Genomic DNA, 7036 nt, shown 5'->3' on the forward strand with positions numbered 1-7036 from the left:
AAACTCAATGGCATTAAAATCAGGAGCATCGAGGTCAAAGGGCTCGGCTGTTTTTTGTTTTTTATTAGGAGGAGCAACAGATGGAGCGGTAGAAGTAGGGTGAGGATCCACCAAATGGACTCGGGGTGTAGGGACCACCTTCTTCACCCCAGGAGAACTCGGCACTGATGGCTTCTCGTGCATTTGGGAGGATCCCTCCCCAGCCGCCTTGGCCGCAATATTCCTGGCAGCAGTCGCCCTCTGCGCCCTCTTAAAAGCTTTCATAGCTTCATTATTCTTCATTGCCTCTGCAAATAAAATAGAAATTAAGCTACAAGTCGGATAAGTCGGAAAGACAGCTACAAGCAACATAAACAGATAAACACAAGATACCCAGTTCAGTTTGAAGAAGAGAAGGATTGGTTAGAAATTTCTTTGTGTCGAGATGGGGAGGATGACCCCAGCGTTCTTCCAAGACAGTCACAAAGGCTCGTTCAGCCTCATCCAATATTTCCTACGCATATCTGGAGACCCTCACATCTTTTTGCCATTCCAAGGGAAAAGCAGGTTTGTCATTTTCATCCAAAAAAAAGGGCCGAGCTCCTTCAACAACTCGGACTTTGAAAAAGTAGTTTTTAAAATCACGGAACGACTCGTCAAACATGGAAAATACCTTCTTTCCCTGGGTGGAATGGAAGGAGACCCAAGCCGACTTCTTTTTTACCACACCGGGCTTAGTCAAGACAAACAGATAGAAAAAGAGAGATTGGGAAGCAGGAATACCAAAACCATTACACAACAATTGGAAAATTTTTATGAAACCCCAGGAATTGGGGTGAAGTTGAAAGGGGGCAACATTACAGGACCATAACAGATCGGTTTCAAATTGAGTAAAAGGAAGGATGATACCCAGCGGACCGAAGAAAAAATCATAAACATAAAAGAAGGGGCGATCATCAACAACCCGAGTAGAAAAGCAGACTCTCTCATCAGAAGAGGGAGGGACAAGCTCATAGTTCTTCTCATCACTGGAATTACTACAAACACTATGAAACTGTCTAAGCTGTGCACAAAACTCAGAATCAACCAGAGAGACACACATAAGAACCATCGAGTCCACCCAATCGGCTATACCCTCAGGAACCCGGGAAGGCATCTCTACAACGTTATTTCGGGAAGACATGAGGCCAACTAAACCCTACAAAAGAAAAGAAGAACGGATTACTCAAAAACATCTCGATGGGAGAATACACAGAAAAGGAAACCCCAAGACTCAAACTAAAACTCCTGGGGCATCCTTTGGAGGCAGTAACAAAGCGAGGTATCAAGGAAAATCTACTTACGTCTCGGCGTCTCGCAAACAAGAATGGAAGACCTCAAACAGCAAGCATTTTTCACAGGAGAAAGACAAAACACAAAAAAAACAGAAAATCATCTTCCTACAGTCTATCAGCAAGAAACAACAGCAAACATACCAGGCAAAAATCATAAAAAATGCGACCTTTTTTCAGAATCAAACAAAACTATCATTCCAAAGCTTCAAAATCAAAAGCATTTTGCAACATGCAAAAACCCTAAAGGCATCAAGCAACAAAGACCATGCAAAAGACGAAGAAATTACGAAACACACAGTAATCAGGCACAGCGAAAAGTAGAAAGATCCAAACTTCTCCCAAAAAACTTTCTCAAAACAGACACAAAATGGCGTAGAAGAAGAAAAGAAAGAAGAACCAAACCTGGAAATGAGAAAGCTGCAAAGAAAGGCAGAAAAGCAGAAGGCAAAATCCAGAATCACCCCTTCCCCCACGAAAAAGCAAAGTCACAAAGCAACGTCACTGGGCTGAAACGCGAAAGCTACAGGCGGAGGCTTCAGAAAAATCAAAGAGTTGAAAGTGAGAAAGAAGTTACGAAGAAGAAGCGAAGAAGAGAAACCGTCTTTTGATTGAGAAATTCAAAATAAAAGCCAAGGGAGAATGGGGCAATTAAATGCCAATTAAATGCGGATATTAAAACCGCTTGCGTTCCCAAAAAAGCGCTGATATAAAAGCGCGCGCCTTTAGAGGAAAACGTTCTACATTCAAAAAGAGTCTACAAAAGGAAGAAATCGACAAAATGCTCGAACTTGGTTTCACTAAAGATCGAAGTCAAAAGGACTCGACCTCAAAAAAGAAGATCGAACTCAAGCAGGGGCACTGTTCATACCCTGGGTCAAGCTACCCAACCCGGGATGATTGGCGATAAAGCGACCAACCTCTTCAGGTCAGACTACCCGACCTCTTCTAAAAGAGCTCGGCCAAATCGACAGGAAAGCCCAATAAAGGGCCCAAATAGAGGAACACGACCTAAATTCAAAGGCAAATCCCAGCCTACAGAGATAAAGGCGGTTCCCTTGAAGATAAGCTGACTTCATCCAAAACAGGATAAGATAAGATAAGATAACTAACTTATCTTATCAGAAAGGTCAGCCCACACTACTATAAATACACTGGAGCACCCAGGTATAACTCATACTCTGATTCTACTAAAAAACCTGTCTAATACCCATGCTAACTTAAGCATCGGAGTCTCTTGCAGGTACCCCCCACCCTCCGGTGGCCAAGGATCAGCAGTGCAGCAAGTCCAACAAGTCGGACACAACAGCTCTGGCCGCCACAGGCCGGCCGGACACGCTATCTCTGACCAGTACAGGAAATCTCATCCGAGATCGACCTCCAGTTTCAGGTAACCCTCGGAACAGTTATATTCTAACAATAAGCTTGAGCAGCATTGTCTACTCTAACATTGTTTAAAACCCTATTTCAACCATGTACTCTATTTAGAATTGCTTGAAATTTTTTTTTTGCATGGATTTCCCCTATTTGTGGTACAAACAGTCGATTGACTACTTTTTCAATATCATCGATACATCGAGCTATCTGCTCTATCCTTGCATTATTATTTTTCATTATAGAATTTAAAACGATAGCCATCTGCTATGTAAGCATATTGAATAAATCATGATGGTTATCCTCAATTTGTTGTCTAAACACAGCCAAAAATTTGACCGCGTTAGGAGACGTGGTTTTGACAGGAACTTGTCTTGACACCTCTGGAAATATAGAGGCACGTCCTTCACCAACTAACAACCTTACTAGAGTTGTCCCTGTGAATTGTGTCGAAATGACATTTGACATCACTATATTATGTTGCAGGGACATGGACACTGACCCTAAATATGGGGAATTATTCATCAAGTACTGATAAACATTATAATTTTCCATATTAGGGCTATAATTGGCTGGCATACCCATTGGCGTGGGATTATATACAAGGATTGTTCCTTGAAGTTGTTGTACCTCCTATCTATCCCATGTTGGGATTCTCCAATGGTAGGGAGTAATTTGGGGGCAACCCATATAGGGGCCATATAGCGGGCATAGTTGACGAAATTTTTTCTGTGATAACAGAGTTTGTCGTTCGATTTGATGGGCCAGCCTCTGTCTCTGGGCCTCTTGTATTTTCACTAGAGTCATTATTTGACGTATCCGTCAAACTAGAGGCTCTATCAGACATTATTAACTTGCCATTGCGTAATCGCATACAAATTTTGACACGTTACTTAACTCAGGGTCTCACCGGACGTGCCAATTTATTTCACTTGATTTTTGATAACCTCAACAAGGTTTGAATCAAACTTGTATCAAGATCTTAGTTCAGGGAGCATATACGACTCCTGAAAAAGAGTGGGCTCAACCCGGAAATTACTTAGAATTTGTGTCGAATGTTTGTGTAAAAACAAACTGCGTTGGAATATTGGTGATAAATTGTAGCAAATAAAAAGAAGTACAAAAAATAAATGAAAGCTTTAAATAAATAAAAGAGTAAATTTGAAATTGAAAAAAAGCAAAATAACAATGAAATACTTAAAGCAAAGAAATGAAAAAAAATGAAATAAAACAAAAAGAAAAAAAGAAAAATAAAATAAAAGTATACTCCTAACCTCACATGCACTTGCACTCCATGATTTTTTGTTGTGTTGCATGGACTGAAAATTTTTGCAGAGTTTTTGTGTGATGATCTAGTGTTTTTTTATTGAAGTTCCAGAACTTGTCTGAGCTTCTCTTATTTATAAACCATGAAGATAAACTTATCATAAAAAATCTAACCCACGATCTTACTTCTTCCTTTTTCTCAAGTCATGACCTTGCCTTGACTATGAAAAATCTTGACTCTCAAATTTTGATATTCACGTTTTTTTTTATCTTCAAGTTCTATGTTTTCTTCAACTTGCTCCTCAATTTTTGCACCATTGTTTTTCACTCAACTTGAAGGTCGAAGAATAAGTCTTGATGTTCAAGAAAGGACAATAAATACTTTTCGGTTTCGATGTTCTTCACATCATCTTCTTTTCGATTTTAGCTTGCCCATCTCTATTTCTGTAGTTGAAATATTATTTCTATAGTTATAACAATTAGCAGTCGAAATGTCTTTTTATCGAGAAGGAAAAGTATAGGAAACCAAGTGTGTAACTAACTAAGAATTGAACAACTCAATTAATTATAATTATTAATAATTAATTTTAAATTCAAAATTTAAATAATTAGAAACTGATTAAGTAAATCTAATTAAAAACTATAAAAACTTTCTCCATCTCTTCCATATTAACCTACACACCCCAACAACAACACAGATTCTCTCCCTCACCGTCAGGCCCTCTCTACCCCCTGCCCTCACGCAAGACGACCTCAAGAAGTTTGCTGCCAACAAAGTCGTCGAGTACGTCAAGTCCGGCATGGTCCTTGGCCTCGGCACCGGCTCCACTGTTACTTCGTTGTTGCCAAGCTTGGTCATCTTCTCTCCACCGGTCAACTCTCTCCAACATCATCGGCGTCCCTACCTTCAAGCCCATTAAGGAACATGCACGTTCTCTCGGAATCCCGCTCTTTGTCCTCGACGACAATTCCCGCCTCGATCTTGTCATCGACGACGCCGATGAGGTGGACCCGACCTCAACCTTGTAAAAGGCTGCGGCGGCGCTCTTCCCTGCTGAAGGCCACCTTCGACAAGTTCATTGTGGTGGTCGATGAAACAAAATTCGTGTCAGGACTCGGAGGAGCGACCTTGCGATGCCAATGGAGGTGGTGCAGTTTTGCGGAAAGTACAATCTGGTTCAGTTTCAAGAATTGTTCAAGAAAGGAGTGGTGGAGCACGGGCTGTTTTTGAACAATTGCAAAAATATATAAAAAAAAAACATTCATTTAATATTAAAAAAAATCCTAATACTTGACAAAAGAAATGTCTAGCTATAGGATTTGAAAAAAAACCATATAATTCTTAAAAAAATAGAAATATCCATATTTGTAATACAAAAAATTTAAAAAATACATTAAAAAATATTTATTTAGTATGAAAATAAAAGACCATAATATTTAGCAGAAGAAATATTCATATATATTAACTTATCATTATTAAAAGACTAGTTTTGAGATCTAATTCATTAAAAAATTGGTAAAAATTAGCTGGACCTTAATTGATTTTCTAGCGTACTCTATCGGAAAAATCCACTTTAGTGTCAATATGGTTAAAAGAAAATGCATGTCTTAGTCCGGGTCTCTCTATAAGACGACAGCATTTATGGTAGATATGCAACGGACTTTTCAATTTCTTCTTCTTAAGAATCAAACCTTATGAATGCGCTGTAAACGTTATAATGATGAGGAATTTAGATTATTGAGTCCTATTACGTATTTGTTTATATTGGATTTAGATCCTCTAAAGTTTGAATTTCACTTTAGAGAATAAAGTGTGATCTCTCACCATTGATTTCATAGGTGGGACCAATAATAAATATGAAAGAGAAACTATTCAAGGGGAAGAGATCACACTTTACTCTCTAAAGTGAAATTCAAACTTTAGAGGATCCAAATTCGTTTATATTAACCTTTAATTTGCATGCGTAATAATTTTTATGGGTCCATCTAGTGTACAAATGGATATATACAGATTTTTGTCTTTTATGGCTGAAAAGCGTGTCACTAAAAAGTGTTGCTTAAAGAGAAAGTGTTACCCTTAATCGTTAACCTGGCTCTGATACCAATTTTTAAAAGTCGTTTTTTCTTTTAATTTCTTTTTCAAAATTTCTATTAACTCTTTCATATAAATTTATAAAAGTATTGACTATTTCTACTATTACTAGTTTTTATAATTCTGATTTCATTTTTCAATCTTGTTTTAGTTTATAATATTCTTTTTTGCATGGATTATTGTATATAAAATCTTTTATCTGTTTGTCTTTTTCTTTAATATAATTTCTCAAATCCTCAAAAACTTCTTTTATTTCTACACTTTTTGTTGTTTCTAAATATCTTTTTAATTTTTCGACTTCGTTCTCCATTTTTTCTTTCAACAATTTTAATTCTTTTAAGTCATAATATTATTTTTCAGGCATTTATTATAAATTTTTTAAGTTTAACTCCAACTTATTTATATTTATTCTTATTTCTATCCTTTTTATTATAAGGTCATTAATTTCGAACTGAAAATTATTTAATTCCCTTTTATACTCCTTTATTTTACTTTTTAATTTTTTCGCCCTTTTTCTTTTTATTTTATTTTCTGGTTTTTCAATCTTTGTATGCTTCATTATTTATCTTAAAATTTCTGCAAATTCTATCATCGATTCATCACTATTTTCTAGAGATTCTATTAATTTTTCTAGCTCTTCAACTTCTCTTTTCAACTTGTCATAGATTATTTTTAGAGCTTTAAATGCTCTTTGATTTATTTCAGAAAACTGTAAATAATTTAAACGATTTTTTCTTTCAAAGAGCTCTTGTTTCTTGTCTTGATAAGTTACATATATTTCTTCTTTATTTATTGTCATAATTTAGTATTTAGAGTTTCATTTAACTTTTCGACCTTTTTTGTTAATTCTTTTATTTCAGAATTTTCTTCTTTAATTTTTAACTTAGATAAACTTAAAGGGCTATTAATTTTAGATTCTCTTATTTGAAAATTCGATGAAACTAATTTTCCTGATGGTTCTTTTAATAATAGAACTGGGTTTTCAATAGCTTTA

At 36.4% G+C, this 7036-nt stretch overlaps 1 pseudogene; it reads left to right on the forward strand.

Moving 5' to 3' along the window:
- The first annotated feature begins 3138 nt into the window (after nucleotides 1-3138).
- Nucleotides 3139-5201, forward strand: LOC107604851 (putative ribose-5-phosphate isomerase 3, chloroplastic pseudogene; annotated as a pseudogene).
- Nucleotides 5202-7036: the final 1835 nt, after the last annotated feature.

The sequence above is a fragment of the Arachis ipaensis genome, chromosome B1, assembly GCF_059453495.1.
Source record: "Arachis ipaensis isolate K30076 ecotype BB chromosome B1, ASM5945349v1, whole genome shotgun sequence".
Classification (NCBI taxonomy): Eukaryota; Viridiplantae; Streptophyta; class Magnoliopsida; order Fabales; family Fabaceae; genus Arachis; species Arachis ipaensis.